General features: G+C 37.1%; 1 protein-coding gene and 1 long non-coding RNA gene across 4 annotated transcripts in view; one reads left to right on the top strand and one right to left on the bottom strand.

Annotated features, from left to right (window-relative positions):
- The window catches only part of LOC129725815 (anion exchange protein 2), a 196,062-nt gene that overhangs the window by 18,071 nt on the left and 156,177 nt on the right, over positions 1 to 21,814 (top strand). The window lies entirely within an intron of this gene.
- Positions 6,160 to 7,253, bottom strand: LOC129725817 (uncharacterized). Its single transcript, XR_008728180.1, has 4 exons — positions 6,832 to 7,253; positions 6,650 to 6,772; positions 6,397 to 6,584; positions 6,160 to 6,326 (listed from the first exon to the last, which is right to left on the bottom strand). It is a non-coding gene; the product is annotated as an uncharacterized LOC129725817 (long non-coding RNA).

The following is a 21,814-nucleotide window of genomic DNA, read 5'->3' as shown; positions in this document are numbered from 1 at the left end:
CGATTTTGACCCCCCCCCTCCCCCTCCGTGGACAACTGTCCATATAAATTCTAAAAAAATTGTATGGACCGTGGACATTAGCCAATCCACCCCCCCCCCCAAATCTGTCCACGTGGTATGTGGATGGCCCCTAAGTGCAACATATGCGACGGTGTGTGATTTTTTTTTGCTTGAGATGAAAAGGGAGCAGTTTTCGACAGAAAAAATCTTGCATGTGGTTGAAACGACCATTGCTAGATAGTCGTACTCCCGTAACACGTGCTAAATATATGGCAGTATGTGTTGTTACTTGACTGGGGAAGAATTTTATTGCCTTTAAAGTAATAGGTTTGTTACCCAAAAGGCAATTTTGCGCTATTGCTTCAAAAGTAATAAGGAAAAGATTTGCGTGTAGAATTTGATATAATACTGTGCTTTTCATCATTCTGGCATATCAAGAATATTACAGACTTTGTTATTTCTATCAAGTTCAGATATATTTGTGTTACCCGTTTGTTATAATCGTTTGATCGAGTACTCGTAGTTATTTGGAATTTAATTGCGCCAGTGAATGAAAATATTCTAGGTATGAACGTGAAAAGCATTAATTACCAAGCACAATTTCGGCTTATACCTAGCCGCAGCAAAGCATCCTCAAAGAATAATGCAAATAGTGGTAATAATCTCACGCTGACACCCCATGGAACTCCTGATTAATGGGTAGGCTTTGATGAAATACAGGATTTAGGTTTCACTCACAGCACTTTTCCAAAAAGGTACGATTTCAACCATTCAACAAACGAACGCTATTCTCTTTCAGGTCGTTATAAATGACATCAATTTGTGCTTTTTGCTTCATCCATCAAGACTGAGGAATCAGTATAAGTCCTTGCTGCGCAGTACTTTTATAACATTCACAGTTTACATTCACCCTAGAAAGCAAAATCAGCATAATGATTTTGAATAAAGTTTTGTAATACTTTGTATTTCACAAACGTTTTTCTTGATTACAACCGTTCTCAAATTATTGCAAATTACTTTCCGTGCCCTTACTGTTAAAATTGGTCACCTAAATCCGAAGGAATATAAGCTCTGTTATTTCTACCCATAACTTTCAAACTGAAAAATTGCTGTTGAGTGGATGTTGAACATAACTAGAGAATACAGAACAATTGAATAGAAAGGTATGAAGAAGTTATATGTAGCACCTATGGGACAACAAATGGAATAGATTTGTCGTCGCTGGATAAGCTACAGACACTTCCAAAGTAAAAAGAAAACCATTGCTGGAAACTACTTATTCGATTTAAGGGGTAATATCCACTGCTTGCTTGTCATTTTTTTTATTGGCTTGAATCATGCTTGAACTATCTTAGAATCAAAATCTACATCGCCTAAGTACTGATCTAAACTCAAAATTCGTTTAAATCAATTTTTACCGAACAGCTTTTATGCTCCTACATAACATTTTTCGTTTATTTTGGCGATGCTCATTTTTGGTTTTAATTTTGAGGCTTTATAAACTAGTAGAAGTTACCTATGATCGATATCGTGTTTCAAATTTGAAGTATAAAGGTCGCTGCATTAAGTTTCAACCGTTATAGAGTCTCTACAGCACGTGTTTACTCACAATTTCCATTTGTTAAGTCGATCAGCCGTTCTCGTTGTGTACGTTCTTCGTTTGAGTTTTTTGTTACTTTTTAACTGTGAGTTATACTCGAAAGTACTTAAATATGAGTGACAAGTTTGAGTTTTGCGTGGGATCGGACGCCAACCGCGTCAAAGTCACTGAGCGTCGCATGTCTGATACCACGAAAGAGGGTAGGCGCAGCCTTACATCAGATAACAAAAAGAAAGAAGAGAAAAATAAAGCCCAGGAAGGATAACTTTATGGCGCAGGGATAGCTGACTGAAGGTTAAAAAATTATAAGGGGCTTTATTATTGCGATTCTTGAGATTTATAGCATTTTGAAACTTTGAACGCGTTTTTCTTGTTTTCAAAATCGTCGAGCAGTAGAACTGAAAAGTTTGCATCCAAATGACTTGAAATTTTAACTGTAGCTTCTTCATTAGATTATCTAGTGAAGTACACGCGATTTTAGCGATTGATTAACAACAACAAAAGTTATAAACAATTAAAGTCGATTTTTTTTGTCTGAAAGCAATTTTTTCCAAAACCGTTGCCATTTTGCGAAGAAAAATTCTAAAAATATAATCATGTGTATTTCACTAACGACACTTACGTAGATAATGAAAAAAATTTTGTTTTGGTTATAGGTGGAGTTGAGCACGACTTCTACTGCTCGCCGCGGGACAACTTTAAAAAAAAGCGGCTTACGACAATTGCTGCACAGCCGCCATTTTGTAAAAAAAGTAGCAATTTTTTTTTCTATTCTCCAAGAGTTGCTTTATCCAACGATATATTAGGTATTTTTATACCTCACATCTCAAATGTCCTTTAGAAAAATTCATGAAAAAAGCCTTGTTTTTTTGAGCATTTAGTAGATATTACCCCTTAATCTGAGAAAGTTCAGTTCTAAATTTTCGAGGCGCCCCAGATAAACCGATATTTTCGTGAAATTATTAATTTTCCTTCTTAACAAGATAAGTGTATGGTTCTATTATTGACATAAATGTTCAAAAGAGGATGGTCAAAATCCGAGCCTACCTGGTGTTCTACTGTTATTCCCAAATATTACTCCTCAAGCAGTCAGAGTTACGAATGCATTTCATTACTATAAAATCTGCTATCACAGCACGCAAATTTATGTGGTTTCGCTCCATTTAATTTTTCCGTGTAAAAGCTGGTCTCTTTGCTTGCCGCACCCTGTTCGCACACTATTATCTATGGATATTTCCGACGGCGGATTCCACCAAGGGATTACACAGCTTAAAACTCAATGTGAGCTTCGCCAGTCAGTGTCAATGAAATAAATGAGTGAAATTAATATGCCTAGTAAGTTCCCGGGGTTGCAGAAAATATTATCTTATCGAATATATGCGAAGCGGGGGCCTAGTGTGGTTGGTAACGTCTCCGTCAACCACGCTCGACGCCTGGGTTCGAATCCCACCGCCGACATAGGTGTCGATGGTTGTGAGGTGGCGTGATCCACTCACAACCAATCCAACTGGTCTAGATTCAATCCTAGCCGACACCGGGAGATTTTCTGAGGCGAAAAATCTCTGGGATCACGCCTTCCATCGCATGAGGAAGTAAAGCCGTTGGCGCCGGTCCGTTAATAAACGGGTCGTGAGTTAGGGTTCTGGGTGTGGAGTCGCCTCCCTGGGCGTCGGTGATTGGCCACAACAGTGGCGGAACTAGACCGACGGAAAATAAACGAGAATGAATATATGCGATGTTTTACATACCGTTTTGGGACTGACAACTTACTGTGAAGCAAGAAACGACCCATTTTTTTATTTTTGGTTCCATTTTCATGTATTATCTCTGCTGAAAATATATCATGTGTGTTTTGTTGTTTGTTTGTAAGAGAGCAACAGCGGGGGTTTAAAGGTTGTGTTTGGTTTTTATTTTATCGAGCTTACAGTACAAAACTCTAGCTATAACTGGTTTGCGTGATAATACAAGCAGACAATATTAGAAAGTGTTATTCGATTGAGGAAACATAAAATAATTGCGTGGGTTTATTTTTTAATGATTTCCATTGTTTGGTTACAGTATTGTAATGGCTGAAACCCCAAAAAACCTGACTGACTTCAACAGCTCCAGTCAGGATACGAACATACGTTGATTGTCACGACAGACCAGCATCTCATAGCGGAGCGTACTGGGATGCCGATTTGCCTAATATATTTATTGCTGATTGGAAAACTATTTTCATTGATGCTAAGCGAAAAAAAAAAACACAAACAATCCAGTTGCCCCTATAAACTGCGCTCTTCTCGGAGTTCGGTCTGGCCTTAATGGGCGATTATTAATTTATTATGCTCATTCTATGGGAAACGGATGCTTGCCCAGGCTTGATTATCACTCGACACGCCATGTGCGAAAAAAGTTGGCCAAAAACGTGTCTGATTTTATTCATTGTATAGTCACTGCACGAGTCTGCACGTTGAGATTTTTTTTTTCTGCTGAGTGAGCAACAGTCCCAATAGTAAGAAAGTTAATCAAACAAGTTCTAAAAGTCACGGTTTCCGAGAAGCACTGCCTGCTCAACCGATCCGCCCCATAAGCTGGGTACGATAAATGGCTGAACTCAGCATGCAATTTACTCGATCGGTGGTTTATGGTGAAAATATAGAACGTTTTTATGTGACCTGTTGTTGGTGTAATTTCGAGTTTTCAATCAGACCAAATTAAAAGGTGCAATTGTAATTAAAGTGAGTAACCAGTGCACGGTGATAGCGGTTGCGGTTTTTGCGAAGAAGGTTTGCGATAAGGTTAATGGGAATAAATACCACATTTAATAGTGATAATTGGTAGGAAATAATTTGGTGAACCTTGAAGATGGGTGCAATAAAAAAAGGTGATGAAGGTTCGTGCATGAGAAAAAGATTAAATGTAATTTAAGTAGCTTCATAGTCATTCGAAGGAATTAGCTTAAAATTGTTTTGTTTTCGGTACGACAGTTTACCGGTTGATTAAAAAAATTTATATTTCTACGCTGTTTGTCATGGCTGCCGCTTTTTTTTATGTGAAACGCCGAAGGGCTCCCGGACCAGCAAGTTATCAGTTACGACATAAAGGCGCGTAATTTGTGTTTATTTTTACTGTCCAAAACTCAAAATGTTTTTACTCAAAAAACATTTCTGAACGTATTCTTCAGGGTAGTTTATAACCGGAACGCTAATAATATTTTAAAGCAAATTAATTTAAAGATGTGCAATTTTGACCGAATTTTTCGGGCAGAAATAAAAAATATGGTTTGAGTCACAAGTTAGCTTCAATAAACAATTTCCGAACGTAACCTCATTTTAGATTCACTTGAAATTACAACAATACACAATTTTAGCTAATAATTGATCTATTAGTCCAGATGTTATCCGGGTGTAAATGATGAACTCATATGTCGTTTTCGTTTTCGCGGTGTACTACACTCAAATGACACTCAAATGACACTTTTGACACCGAAAATGTTTTATTTGATTTTTCGTGTTACCCTTTTTCTGTCTCTCCCTACACTTTTTCTGTCACTGATGACACCCGAAAAAAGCAGAGTGTGCTGTAGGAAGTTACCAACACATTCACACGTATGTGTCAAAACTGGTTTGTTTTGGTTTTCGTTCCACGTGGTAAAGTGTCAGGTAAACTTTTTCTCAGTACATTTGCGAGATGGACATATGAAATGGAAACGAGACAAAATGACGAATGCGATTATGACCAAAACAAAACGAATTGACAGCTATCCCATTATTACGCATACCAATGCAATGACACTGAAAATGTTTTATTTGAAGCTGCAAAGTATAGCACGGAAAAAGTGTAGTACACCGCGAAAACGAAAACGACAATAGTTAGTTCATTCAAAGTTCAGCTGTTTTTGGTGCAGTCATCCGTGAGGTGCATTCTAATTCCAACTTACGCTAACTAGTGTGTAGATCGCATATCTAGAGAAACATTTCAAAAGGTCCTATCTGACATTGATGCTAATCAGAGAAAAATGAACTTGAAGCTTTGTAAATCTTTTTTAATTACCAATTCTAACAGAAACAAAATTTAATTACGTATATGATTTTTATTGTAGTGAAAGACCGTCGTCTTCACCTCCAGTGCCTTTTTTAACGTTTTTAACCTTTTTTTCAGGTTTTATTGATGTTTTTGTTACATAGGACCTATGTTGTTTTCATTATCACATAGGACCTATCTAATAGGTCTTGTAGTTAAAATTGGTAACATATTGGACCTTTGATTCAATGACTACAAAGGCTCGACAAGAACCATTTTATTATTATGATCAACAATAATACGAAATGATTGTCATAGGATATTCGAATTCTAGATACATTTCCATAAAAATATTATCAATATTTTTTCATGGAGGTTTCATTTTTTAACAAGCATTATTCTTACATCAAATTCTTTTGTGTATCAAAATAGGAATCCATTAGCCACATGATGGCAGGTGATGAGAGTTTAGTCGTCGCTGAAAAGACCGTAGAAGATGAAGTAGGGGTCAAGAAGGAAAATGATAAATGGAAGCTCATACAAGATTAGAGATGTATAAATATTTGAAATAGTTAAATGATTAAAAAAAAAAAACAAAGAAACGGTAACAAAACAGTGAATGTTATATTTATTTATTAATATGAAATATCGTGAGAGAAAAAACAACGATGACGGCGAGATGTTCGAGATCAGTGCGTAGTTTCCAATGCCAAATTTCCATCTAAAATCATATTAAAAATAATAATGTACTATCTAGTATATAACAATAAACAAGAATAAACTAGATTTACCAAATTCGTCTAGGTGTTGCGTAATTTACTATACTCGTGACTATATGAACAATCACAAGAACCAATCTTATGGAGGCAAGAAGGTGAACAGTTATATGTCCCTATACCGTCGTGCGGACAATCTCCATTAGTAGGACGGTAGTGACATGGCCGAGGTTGATACTGAGCCTCGAATGACGATTCACAATCTGAAATCGTATAGTTAGTTTCAATTTATAACTTTACATAAATTATGATATGTATTAAACTTTACCTTCCAAATCAGTTGATTGCATGGAGAGATCACATACTCTCATACTAAAACCGCGATAAAAAATTTTCATGCGATTTCTGGTCTTTGGACTTCGAAGACGCAAATCAATTCTCTCGGCGACATCTAGCAAAACAAAGTATCACAAATAACTTAAGTAATTCCGAAATAATTCTCCAACTTACCGAGCAACGACTGAAGCTTAGACGAAGATAACTTCATTTTTTCTCTTCTGCACTTCATTTCACTGATAAAGAATTTTAACATGTTTTGCAACAGTTTAAAATGCGAGGTCCAATCTGTATCTGTCAAAGTTTTTGTTCGAATAACAGATTGGCCTACTAGTAGGTAAAAAGGTCCAAACAGAAAGCTGTGCGATATTGTGTTGCTTTTCAAATTGGACTTTTTTCGGATACTATAATTTTTTTTTATAAAAATCAAAAACAATTTTTTTTTTCACTAAACCTAAAGACAAGAAGGTCTTCTTAATGAATACGCATAAATTGGTTTTTGTTTACAAATGTCAGATAGGATCTTTTGAAATTTTCCTCGAGATATATGATTGGTGTTCGCTGCAGGAGGGCACGCGAGCGTATTTAAGCACGTGAATAGCGTCGACTCGAGACAATCGGGCGGGTCATCAGGTTCTATTAGCAATTCGCTCTCTGTACACGACACACCCGCACGCAACTTAAACTAACCCTTTTGAGCTTGCGATTTGTTCTGCTAACATTTGTTTACTTTTGATCAACGTCAAACATCAATCGCTGTGAATTGATCACAAGAATTAGTCAACAAAGTAACTCTCAGTTTGGTCTAGGATCAATAGAATATCACAATCAGGTTAAGTTATTTCACTCTCAAGATCCGTCCGGCCTTGGAATTCAAAGGGTTCACAATCAACTGAGTGATCGAAAGGCAACACGTAGTCTAATGTTGCTGCAACGGCCATTGATTTGTTGGACATTGCACGATCAATTGTCGGCTGATGTTGTGTAGCGTTCATTGATGTCAATCGATGTGGCCGGTCGATACCGATGCGAGGCGAGCAGCAGCACGGGATCTTGCTGGTTTGTAACGTTAGCGCAAACACCGTTGGGTCACGCGTAGTTTGTTTATTGCTTTGTTGACAGCTGTGTTTGCGCCAATAAAGACCAGAACGAATCGTTCAGCTGTTGTTGTTGGTGCTGCTGCTGCTGTTGCATATGGTAGCCTGGACGAATCTGAATTGACATAAACAGCGCTCAATTAAGCGTTCGTTTGAAAGTAATTGTCGCTAATTGTCTCTCGATTCTAGTCGTCTTCACTTTGCAGCAGTAGCAGCCGTTGATTTTTCTCGCCCGATCGCATCGCATTGTCAATTGATTCCATCACTTTTGCGTTCTTTAAAGAAAAAAAAGTATCCTCAGGATCACGTATACTGTTCTAAGCATGTGACGCGAGTGTCCTATGGAAGCACTTTGCTGGTCATTTAATTTTTTGTTATTGTTTTGCTTTTTATTTTACAGTTGTTCTCGAGGTATGATTCTTACTGATTTATATTGTTTTCAAAGTTCTTTTTAATTTTTTTTCTATTTTACAGATTTTATATTTCTTGTTCTGCTATTTCATGAAATTTTAGACACACATTTGTGAATACTAAAAACAAAAAAAGCAACAATATAATTCCAATACAGAAACAGAATATTATTTATTGTTTCCCTTTTTTTTCAATAGCGTTTAATACCAAGCGTCCGATTAGAATAAGTAACCTTATACTAAATAAATAACCTTACACTACTTTTCCTTGAATATTGATGATAAAAGAAATAGCAAAATAATTCAACAAGAGTTATTGATTGTTCCAAAAGGCGGCAATTGACAGTCTATTGTGATTTATCTGTGTAAACTCTATTAATCTAGGCTCGTTTTGAAGAAATTGTTATTTAATTTAGCTCAATTTCAATTGAGGTTACTAGTCACTTTTTGACTATTCGTCGTAGTAAAGCAAATCAAAAGATAGAATAATTCGGAATCGGCGTGAAATTGACGCTCTATTAATTCGTTTATGTAGCAGGGAAACAATTTTGAAGCGTATAGAATTAGGTATCTGGAAATGATTTTCAAAGCTTACTACTCGTGGTCGTTACACTAATATTTGCATTACAGCTGTTCTCGGAATACAGTTACAAGTTCACACTTGAGTTACTCGATGCTTTTTGGGTGTGTTGAAAAAAAAAACCCAAATTAATCCACCTAGCGGCGAGACCCAGCCTTTCTCATTTAAACTTATTATATGATAAAATAGATTTACACGATTTAACAGAAAAAATACTCCTTGAAAATTTCCGCTGGTTTCATTTTTCACTCTATATAAGGAATTTCGGATAGCCAACAGCACAACTATACCGAACATTCACACACATATGAGCATACATTAAAACATACATATGCAAATACCATGAAATAAATATGTTTCAAATACATCACGCGAAAAATCCAGATGACTACTTCTGGTTGCCGGATCTTAAAATGACCAAATTTTGTCTAATCCGGGTATTTCAATGGCGAAGATGCCGACTTTCAGTTACTAGAAAACAAAGTAAGATGACCAATTATCATCTATTATGAGTATTGCGGAAGCGTTACACCCAGAGGCCAGAAATCAACTTAGGACGCCATTTTAAATTTCTAGATACATAGTAGCTTCCGATTTCTGGAAAACAACCTTAAAGGGAAAAATATTACCCAATGTTTTTTAGGAACATTATCCGGGGCTCGCAAGCCGGGAGTAAACCCCATATTTCACTTTGAAACCCGATTTTACAGCTTCCGGTTTAAGGAAAACATCCCTCAATTGTCAAATACAATTTAATGAAGGTATATCCACTCTTTGGGTACTAGAATATTGATGTTATATATAGAGTAATAATTTAGGTATAGGATGTGATATTTAACGTAATATTTGTGCTAAAGAAAAAGTGAAATGATAGAAATGACTTTTGATTTCAACTTCAATCCCGAGCAAGGCCGCAAACATTGAAATAGTACAATACCAAATTTAAATGATGTTGAGGCCACATATTTTGAAAGTACCTAGCTATAGTTTTAAACTGTCTCTGGGTTACGTTTCTTTCTATAACTTTTAAACCACATGTTTTAACATTATGAAATTCATTGTTTAAGGGTTTTAAAGCCCATTAATTTGAAGTCAACTATGTTCATAGCTTCTGAGACATAGAAGTGATTTTCACCTTTTACCGCAGCGCCAACACTGAAAGTTCGATTACAATGAAATTCAATAGTAACCTAAGCGACAAATAGACCCTAGTGTCAAATACCAAGATAGGAAGAATCGGTCAGACCTTCTCTGAGAAAAATGAGTGCGAAAAAAAAGGTGCCCATACACACACCCACACCCACACACACATGTACACCTATACATGCATACATGCAGAAAATGCTCGGTTCGTCGAACTGAGTCGAGTAGTATGTGACATTCAGCCATTTGGATCACTTTTCTACCTTTTAATTAGCCAGTGATCGTTAGGAGAAAGTCAATAAGTTTACTGTCGTTATGTGATTTCACATTTTTATTAACAACGGACAAAGTTACAATCCGATTACAATAAAATTTAATAGCAACCTATGGGGCAACTAGACCTTTCATTTGACACTAATTTTGTGAAAACCGGTTCAGCCATCTCGGAGAAAAATGAGTGAGTTTAAACAACCTCAGGATAACTTTTCTTTACATAACTTTTAAATCATATGTTCAATCATTACGAAATTCAAAAGTTAAGGGTTTTGGAGACAGCCCGATCATTGAACTCAGTTTTATTGAAATCGGTTATGTGGTTTCTGAGATATTGATGTTTTGTGATTTTTACATTTTGATACATAACCTCCAAACTAAAAATCCGATTACAATGAAATTTAATAGCAACCTATGGCGCCACTAGACCTTTTATTTGCAATTAATTTCATGAAAATCGGTCCAGCCATCTCTAAGAAAAGTGAGTGAGAAAAAAAAGTTGCACATACACACACATACATACAGAAAATGCTCAGTTCGTCGAACTGAGTCGAGTGGTATATGACATTCGGCCATTGGGACCACTTTTATACCTTTGGTTTTTCCAGTGATTGCTATACCTTTTTAGGAGAAAGGCAAAAACAAACATCATTCATTTCAACATTCTCTAAGTCACTAAACTAATTTGAATGAATTTGTTCTAAAGTCAACATTGAATCGAAGATTGAGGCCTCAGTTTGCAAATGACGAATCTGTTTTTATCTCTCTCTCCATCTGCTTATATTTTTACCCTTGAGCAATTCTCGCTGAAACTAGGCCACTAGGTGCACAAGGTCTTTCAAATTTGATATAAATGCACATAGTTATTAGAAATAGAGATAAAATGATAGTGCTATTTTGTTTGATCGAATTTGTTGAACCTTGGTCACCAAGGGGCGGAACAGTTTTCAGAAAAGTTGAAATTTTAGCAATTCTTGATGTATTATTCGAGTTATATCTCTGAAATTCGTTATGTAAAGTATTACAAGAAGCACTTTTCTGTAAAGAAGAATGATAGGGCTTTCATTTGAAGCAATCAGAATTTAGGCCGCCATCTTGAATTTGGCCGCCATCTTGGATTATACCAGAAAAATGCAATTTTGACCGTGTTTGCAACTACCGATTTTCGATCTGAGACCAGCATTGGAAAGCTGAGAAAAAATGCTACAAGATGTAAGAAAAAAATAAGGTGAGCATCAGTGTTAACCCATCAATTGAACCTATTTTCCAAGCTGAGTTTTGAAATATTCAACGTACACCGCGCGATCAATGTAGTAACCTGTCTACTGAGACCAAATGGATTCACATGTTATAACCCTACTAGCTCCATATATCATAATTAATTGCTGCTACAACTAGTACGCCACTACTGTTTTATTAAGTTTAGTGGGAATAATGAATACAACACTAGCATGTTTGATACTAACAAAGCGACAAAAATAGCGAAATCTATAGATACAAAAGAAATCGCACTCGTTGATAATCACTCAATGTTGAACGCAATGGAACACCATGGGTTTGATATATATACCTCAAAATGGATCAAAACCATGCTGAATAGTCGTGAAATAACTGCAGTATTGGGTAATACTACCCTTACAAGGAACACAACTAAGGGATGCCCGCAAGGTGGAGTTCTATCGTCTTTGCTGTGGTCATTGGTTGTAGACCAGCTACTTAGAAGCCTAACTGAGCTGGGTTTCGAAGTGGTAGGATTCGCCGATGATGTTGTGATTCTTGTGAGGGGAAAATTCGATATACAGTATCGGAGAAAATGCAGTTAGCTCTAAACTATACTTTAGAATGGTGTAGACAAGAGGGGCTGACCATTAACCCCTCTAAAACAACCATTATTTCCTTCACTCGGAAAAGAAGGTACATTTTGAAGAGCCTGAAGCTGGGCGAGACTACACTGCAGCTTTCCACTGAGACTAAACATCTTGGAGTAGTTTTAGATCAGAAACTCAGCTGGAATGCACATATTGAATATGTCATCGGTAAAGCTACGAGTGCCCTCTGGGCATGTAGCAAAGCTATTGGCAGAACATGGGGTATAAGGCCAAGTATGATTTATTGGTTGTACCAGGCAACAATAAGATCACGAATAACGTATGCCTCGCTAGTGTGGTGGCCTAAAACAAAAGAAAGGTCAACGCAGAACAAGCTTGGCAAGTTGCAAAGGCTAATTTGTAATGCAATTACAGGAGTAATGAAAAGTGCTCCGTAGAAAGCCTTAGATGTAATTCTGCATCTATTACCACTCCACCAGGTAGTACAACTAGAGGCGGAAAAAAGTGCATTGAAACTAACACGCCTTAAAAAAGTACCTGATGGAGATCAGACAGGTCAGCTGGCAATCCTCAAACATTTCCAGCTGAGCAAACTTCGAAATACAGGTCGGACTCGATTATCCGGAGACTCGATTATCCGGGTTCTCGATTAACCGGGGCTCGATTATCTGGAGAAAATGGTTCGATTATCCGGAGTATTTTTTGTTTCTATATTTCTATAACGTACTTTTGTCTTCCGGGTCATTGGGAGGTTCGGGGTTGTTCATAATTGTAGCGGTACAAGCCCCATTCCGCTTAGGCAGTTCGTTTTTGGCAGCTTTCTCGTCGTTCCTTCAACCAATTCTTACTCAATAACCTCCAAAATCAGGGTATTATGGTTTTTTGTTGCCAATAAGGACAACCGCTATTGGTAAACCGGTTTCGGAATTATGGTAGGAACATATTCTTGTAATATGTATAATGGCCATGATCATTGCAGTACTTAGAACCATAAACAGGCCTGTCCCGATTCTGTTCAGGATACTCTCGGATTATTGAACCAAAACTCATCAAGCGAAATTAGTTACGACTTGAAATCCGCAAAGTAGTTCATATCGAGCGTCTAGGTCGTTATAGGTCACTCAAGAAATGGAAAAAAATGAGTGTTTGTTTTTACATCTTCGAGATAATCAATACAACATAATTTATTGTTTATACGTAATATATGTATAACAAACGCCGACAAACAGTCTAAAGACAATTTTTAATTTTTCTCGTCGGCACATGTATTGTATACTATTTATTATAATAGAAAACTCAATGTGACTAGATGACAGATATTAAAAATTTAAATTAAAAAAAATGGCTCGATTATCCGGAAGGTTCGATTATCCGGAGCGAAATGTTTCTCAAAACTCCGGATAATCGAGTCCGACCTGTACCTTCAAAATCATAGAGACCGAACGGGAAGTTTGGGAACAATGTGGCCCGATTATCCGACAAGGCTCTGTCGTCATTTACACAGATGGCTAAAAAATGAATGATTCAACCGGAGCAGGTATAAATGGTCCAGGGATAAGTATCTCGATACCAATGGGCCGTTGGCCTCCAGTGTTCCAGACCGAATTATTTGCAATTTATAAATGTGCACAAGTCTATTTGGCTAGGAAATACAGGCATGCTAACATATGCATTTTTTCTGATAGCCAAGCAGCACTTAACGCACTAAAAGCCTTCACATGTATCTCTAAGCTAGTATGGGAGTGCATCCTTTCACTGAAACAACTGGCAGAAGAGACTCAAGTATGGTTATACTGGGTTCCTGGTCACTGCGGAGTGGAAGGCAATGAAAAAGCCGATACGTTAGTTAGATAGGGGGCATGTACCGATTTCATTGGCCCAGAACCGTTCGGTGGGGTGTCATCAAGCGCCTTGAAAGCAGAATTGAAAACCTGGGAACATAGGACAATACAAGAGAACTGGATATGCTACGCCAGTCTAATCGCTTCATAAAACCAAGCGTGTAGAGAAGCCAGCAATTGCTTAGTTTAAATAAAAAGGGACTAAGGACAATTACTGGACTGTTTACAGGACACTGTCCAAGTAAGCATCACCTGAACAAATTGGTCAGTCAGATGACGAAATTTGTCGTCTCTGCGGGTTCGAATGTGAAACCGCAGAACATTTGCTCTGCCACTGCAGTGCACTATTACAGCGCAGAATGAGAGCCTTTGGAAAAGGAACTTTGTAGCCTTTAGAGGTCTGGTCTGCGAATCCTAATGAGGTAATGCATTTCATACGAAATTCAGTGCCTAATTGGGAGAAAGGGTGCGATATCGCAACGACGATCACTTCCATGAATAATGATATGTCTGCCACGAGTACCTAGACTAAAGAAGAGGTACACCACAAAAGATCAAAATAATGGTCGCAGTGGTCCAAATCTTACAAAAAAAAAGTGGACCGATTCAATAGATATACTGAGATGGGTGGGAATTACAAACTGAACGTTATCATTTCACAGGACACGCTTCCTCATAACATTCACAATTTTACTACTTGCGGCATCCTTGCAGATCGTGGCCGACAGAATTTTCAACGATCCCCCAAGAGAATGTCTCCTTGTATTTTTCGATGGTTTATAAACGAAATCTCGCCTACCCTCACACGATTTGAGATATTTGAATATTGTGCAAGGGCAGTCACTGACCAAAAATCGTTTTACTACGGCTTTCCAGATTTGTTACATCGAACATCAAAAACTAAATACAACTGGCAAACCACCAACACACCAATGCGTATTCGAGAGTGCATACATTCTTCATTAACACTTATAACTCGAAAACTTGTATTCGAATATATTGAACAAGGTGTTATTACAACCATTTCAATGTGAAATTATGATACCGATTTTAGTGCGACTTTTTTCTACGAGAACAAATCATTGCACATCCTATGACACATTCTCTGCGAAGGTACACCAACAAACCAATTTTTGAAATGCATATTTCAGCAATGTAAATATTTTTCCTAGATTCTAAACTGTTTGAACCTTCCAAAAACGTAAATGTCAAATTTATAGTGTTTAAGAAACTGTAGAAAACTAATTGCAAAGTTCAAGTAAAATTAACAAAAAACAAGCGTTTTTGGTTACATATTCTTGAAATGGTTACAAATGATCAAGAGTATGTATTTATAATATATTTTTTATGTTATATGACTGTGAAACAAGTGCTTTATTCGATGCCTAAAGGGGTTTGAAGTGAAATTTCAAATATGTTGATCTTAGGCCAATATGGAAACAGGGGTAATTTAGCGTTGTAACGTCACGAAAAAAGTACAGTTTTTTACTTCATGGGAACTCCTTACATTTAATCAAAGGAATGTTTTGTTTTCTCTTTATACTCAAAAGTAACTTTAATTTGATACTAAACAATCGCAGCTAGGTTGAATACAACTTGAGTTATAACCGGGTTCAGTTTGCGTTGTAACGTCACGAAATTTTTTTATCCCCTTATATAATATTCGTCTATGTTTAAAAACATACTTGATGCGTCTAAATTAGTTCACGTTACATCTGTCATACAACAGAGAATAAATTTTGTAAAATGGATTAATGTTTTTAATCATTAAACTGTGGGTCATCCATGAGTAACGTTACATTCTAAAAAATTCTGATATTCTATTATATTATATTACAATGCATTGCGTTAGGGGGGATTGAAAATTGTCAACTTCCGCGTTACGTAACATACGAATGTTCTCTAAGAGAAAAACTATTGACGCAAGGTAACCGTATTAATGAAATGAAAACTTCGTCCGCATCGCTCAAGCCAATCTTCCGAATGTGATGGTTATCGCAATTACGGGACGTGACATCACCACATTTAACGATGAGAAGAACATTTTTGAACGACCAACACCATATCGTGGAATAAGCCAGCTATTTATTTTTGGGGCAAGTCTAGATGAAAAAATCTTCAGCGGCAAAAATGCACTCGAATCTTCTTTAATAAGTAGTGTGAGTTTTAAAAAATCAAGGAAATATTACGGGAGCGAAAAAAGTTTAATAGTGGCATTTTTGCGTATTATTATAATTATTTTGAAAGGTTTCTTGTATTTATTGGAATTAAGGACACATTTGTAAACTTGTTTTTAATATAAATGCTGAATAAATTGCTAAAAAACTAACTAACGTCACGAAACATAAAAGCTTCTCAAATATAGATGTTACCAGTTATAGGCACTCTAAACATGGCAAAATGCTCGATTATTATTTGTTATCAAATCGTGGAAGAAGAAATTGCTATAAAATTTCAAACAGAGCAGAGTTTTTGACTTTTGTAAGAAAAGTCCCGACACCTCAATTTCTCGCGCGTTGTAACGTCACGCTACATTTTCACTCCCCAAGGTAAAATAAACAAAGTAAACAAATATCTTATACATCATTCTTATAGGAAATTTTGTCTACTTTCCGAATCTGTAATAATATCAAAGGGTTTTTATTAAAAAAAAAAAATACAAGTTAGAATTAAAATGATGCCAACAGAATAGTCAAAACGTTGTAACGTCACAGTAGAATGTGTCCTATATTCTAAAGACATAAATTTCAGATAAAATTCAATTCATTTATGGTTCAATAATAAACTTCAAAACTCTCTTTTGTTTATTTTTTGGTCACTATTTTAATGAAAAAAGTCACCAAAGTCACTATTATTTTACTCCAAGTTCGCTACTAGCCCTGAAACTGAATTGGAGACTAGCAATTTCTCTTTATTTAAATAAATTTAAACACTAAGGGCATGATAATTCTAAGTTAACCCTTAAATGCGCAGCGTTGTTTCAGAAAATATTGGGAATAATGTTTCAAAATGAATGTGTTTTAATTTTTTCTACAAATATAATAGATTGGAGCAGTTATCTAGGCTTTGATTTCTTTATTAAAACCTTGATGGCTGTTTATACGATTTTTATTTCTTAAAAAAACTTATTTGAAACGTTATTCGCAATGTTGTTTTAAAACAACATTGCGCTTTTAAGGGTTAATTCCACATACTTCTGAAGATTAACCCTGCGATCAACAAATGCATGGCGAATTGCATATAGGATACGTTTCAATTCAAAAGGCAAATTGCTTGAAATGTTTGGTTTATCGGAACATTCTCGCCCTTGAATTTACCTCAAAGTATCGTTACTTGTAATTCATTGGCTCTGAGATGCTTTTCGACGTTGGACTAACGTCTATATCGAAGTTAGGCGCCTGAATTTGAAAATGTAGTAATTCCAGGGAAAAAGTGATCAGGTTTTGAGCGCTTATATATCAGTCATTCCTTTTCAGAACATCGAGGTTTTGGTATCAACCGATCAAAAGTTCTTTTACGGTTAAATTTGTGTAACAAAAACTACCTGTTGTTCGAGATACACTATTGAAAAATTGGTAAATAACATCGATTGTCTAAATCATACCGAACAACCAATCACCACCTCTCTTCCCAAGCACAGCCGATACTAACGGATACAATCGATCTGACTGTGTAAACGATCTTGTTGTTGTTTTACTTTCCTTGTCATTCCCTATTCTCCTAAACTCCTCCTTCTTTCCAAATAACTGACAACATTTCGAACATTTCACCCCATCATTCTCTGCTAGCGTGTTGAGCAGAACAGTAGTTTTTTTTCACACCGTTCGCTTTGTACGTTCGTTCATGAGTTTCTGTGTTCGCGTTGGAAGCCGACGCTACGGTGAACCCTGATATGGGTAAATCAAAAACCAGCACCAGTACGGGCAAACGGCCTCGGCCTGACAATACGCCTGATCCTGCGGCTAAAAAGCTTTTGGCTAACAACAGATTCGCTGTCCTGGAAAACGCCACGGATCCCAAAATAGTGAAGAAGACGAAAACCCCGCCTTTTTACGTGTAAGGCTTCACGGAAGGTCTACGTAAAGCAATAGTGTTTTATATTGACAAAGGACTGAAATGCACCATCCGCATGTGCACTAAAGGAACTGATGGTTTTGTCGTTAAATCAATACAAGGCGGTACAAGTAACACTGCAAAAACACAATGTGGAATATTTCTCCCACGATATCGAAACAGAAAAACCTCTCAAGGTTGTTCTCCGCAGTCTACCTGACATGGAAGTTGACACCCTGTTGGAGGAACTAAAAGCTAAAGGACTCAAACCAATCCAGATCCATAAGATCACAGCAAAACTCGGAAGTACCGTGATCAGTTATATCTCGTAAACCTGGAGAAAAATTCAACGTGTCTGGCGGACCTGCAGTCCATCCGAGCAATTTTTCACATCATCGTAGCCTGGGAGCGCTACAAATCAGTGCATCGTGACGTCGCCCAATGCTCGAACTGCCTGATGTTTGGACACGGGATTAAAAACTGCCATATGGCCTACTACTGCATCAAATGCGGCCAAACGCACGGTCCCCATGAGCAACGAACAAAATTTTTCCGCTATCACTTCGCAACGCCAGATCCCAGTGCTTGCACCTCTTCCACTGAATAATCACCTAACAACCTCGTTTGCTGATGTCACGGCTTCGAACCGTTCCTCGCCTCCACTGGCACTTCCGGGGCTCTTAACCCCTGCTACTGGAATGAAGTTCACACGAACAGACACCGATGAAACCAACGCAGTTACTGCTGAGTACACTCGGAAAGTTGATGAGCGGATTGGTGAACCGGTTGGAGACTTGAATGAATAGTGGAGGGACATCCGTGATAGTCCAACAATATAGCGCGAGAGGTGTTATGCTGGTTCCACATGCAACACCTGACATCAGAGAACCTGACAGCCGATGAGGCAATGCGCTGGAAACAACATTTCGAGGTGTTGTTGAACGGCGAAAAGGATAGATCCGTCGTGAGAAACAGGAGAGAAATTGATGAGGATGAACAGGTTGTAGATCCGCCCGGCTTGGATGAGGTCAGTGACGCTTGTACAGAGCTAAAAACCACAAATCAGTTGAAAGAAACGGCCTCACAGCGGATCTTTCAAAGTTGAGATTGGTTGGAGAAATAACACTTCTCGATTCTGCGTATAAGAATACCTACCGCATCAAGTACAATAGACTAAGGCCGTTGAAGGAAGACTTTGCTGGAGTGTACCAGTGCGGCTTTCGGAAAAGTAATCTGCTTATAGACTTCAAGGCGACATACGACTCGGTTAAGCGCAACGAGTTGTGGCAGATTATGCTTGAACACTGTTTTCCAACCAAACTGATTAAGATTACTCGTGACGGTTTTTCATCATGCGTCAGGATGGCGGGTGTATATTTAGACCGATTTGTGACGTTGGGCGGTCTGAAACAAGGGGACGGGCTCTCGAACCTTTTTTTTAATATTGTCTCTGAAGGTGTGATACGGAGAGCAGGCGTGCAAAAAAGCGGTACCATTATCTTGAAATCCTATACACTCCTTGGCTTAGCGGATGATATTGATATCGTCGGTATTAACCAGGCATTCGAGCCTGTAACAGGAAAGCAGCGATATTTGGACTTATTTTAAACTCTATCCAAACAAAGTGCATGGTGGCTGGTAGAGAGGGTGAAGTTCATCGAGTGTTGATACTGAAATTGTGATAGACTGGAGTAGCCGATGAATTTGTGTACCTTGGTATTCTAGTAAGGTAACAACGGTGTTAGCCGCGAAGCTTTTGAGACAGATAGCAGCCGCAAACAGGCAGGTAGCCAGCTGAAATATGCGCTCTACAAGACGCTGATTCTCCTGATGGTGCTCTACGACCATAAGTGTCGGTTAATGGAGACGGCTGACCACTGAGCATTTGGAGTTTTCGAGCATAGGATCCTGCGTTTAATACTTGGCGGAGAATGGAGTGAACCACGTGATGTATTATGCATGCAAACACGTTTATCAAGCTGATGGAATGAACTATTCATCCCTTTGATTCTGTCTCAAACTCCTACGCTTTTTCTTCTGTCTAATCGAGGCATGCTACGTTTTTTAATAATCGGTTTAAGATATAATTAGAGGAACTGCTCCATTATTTATTTCATTAAGCCGATATTCCGGAAGAATGCACGGATTAAACACTAAATTATCACGAAAACATTGAACAAATAAATAAAATACGCTCACGTGCTCTTATGAAATCGTTCAGCATTGTATATTTAGTAGAATTAGCTAGATTTATCCTGAATTTTGTAAAACAAACCATTTTTCACATTGCTTCCATATCCATCACAAAACTTAAATCACTGCTCAATTATTCATCTCACGATGCCCCGATATTCATCACACTGTTAATCATGAATGAATCACATTATTATGAATGAACGTAGCCGCAGCCCGTCGCAGTAGGTTCTAGATATTTGCTCTAGTTCTTTACGTGCAAAATTGTTAACCTAGGTAACCATTGCAGTGTTGTCCATTTATGTCACTTATGTCGGAATAATTCAACATTTTCAGTATGATTTTTTCGTATTAACAGAAACTGATTTGGCAACTTTTGATTTTCCTCGACGAAGTGAAAACAGATGAAAATACATACAGTTGAAATTTAGGAATTGTAGAAATTCATCTCATATATTTCTGCTAATTCAAGCTTGTTTTTGGAAATTTGGGGTGGACATTTCAAAGATCAAAGTATTCTTAGTGTAGTGAGTGATTTTGTTTAGTGATTAGAAGAAAAAGTGGTCCGCTAGTGATGAAAGAAACTTTGGTTGGCTGCCAAACGAGTCCCGTTGTAGCCATATGTAACAATGCGCGGATTTTGTTTTCTGAGGTAGGTGATTGAATTAAATTAGTTTTCGAGTGCAGATGCCCGACTATAATATCAATTTTAGAGCTCCTAAGTGAGTTTTTGAAGATTCTACTTAATGTGAAATCTAAATTGAACTAAGGTTTAGTTAGAAAATATGCGTTTTTTCCTGTTTTCAATTGTGTTTTCATGTTGTATGAGATGAATACATGGGCTGAGATGAATAATACAGAAACGGATTATGAACTTTTCTGATAGTCTGTGAAATAAATTGAAACAACTCATATCCTACGATGTTCCTGTACAGTGAAAATGTGCTTGTATCTATACTTTATTATAATTATTAATACAGTACTTTTTCGATTTAATCACGATTAAAAAATTTTCACCGTGAGTTTGCAGAAATGATAAAAATAGTTATTTTTTGTTGGACACAATTTAAATTAATCATATTTCGAGTAAAGTAATGCACTTTCAAAATACAATGGACTATAAGTTCAAGATTCGAACAAATAAACAGAAAAAAAATTAGTTCATAACATTTTTCCCCATGAAATTTCCGCAAACTTTCCTAAGGCAATTATACATGCAATATTAATTTGATTTCATTCTGCCTATTCTAGAAGAGTTAAGAGATACTTAAGCCTGTTAATGTGAAACTGTGGAACCACTAGATTTTATTATTTTCAAAACGACGTTCTATAAACACCAAATGGCCAGACAATTTAAGCAATATAACTTCTTGCCAGACACGAATGCACAGCATTAATGAAAATTGTCTTTATTAAATAGAATTATCATTCTCAACTGCTCGAATAAAACGTATTTTTTGCTATCAAGTCAATGAAATACGCTCTATGATTCATTCTTCACAGAATTATGATACAGATGAATTGTATGAGATAGGGTATCGAACGTCTTCGTCAGTGGTTTTCTTCGGCCCCCTTTTGCATAAGATTGCTGCAGAAAAACTGCCGAAGAAAACCACTGACGAAGACGTTCGATACCTTATAACATTTCGTTGGCTACCTAGGAAAATGAGCAAAAAAATGAGTTTGTAAAATTTTGTTTTAAATGCACTTTTTTCTACTGAAACGCCATTATTTTTGA

Source organism: Wyeomyia smithii, chromosome 2 (genome assembly GCF_029784165.1).
Source record: "Wyeomyia smithii strain HCP4-BCI-WySm-NY-G18 chromosome 2, ASM2978416v1, whole genome shotgun sequence".
NCBI lineage: Eukaryota > Metazoa > Arthropoda > Insecta > Diptera > Culicidae > Wyeomyia > Wyeomyia smithii.
The sequence above is the reverse complement of the archived record's forward strand: the minus strand, read 5'-3'. Positions and strand labels throughout refer to the sequence as shown.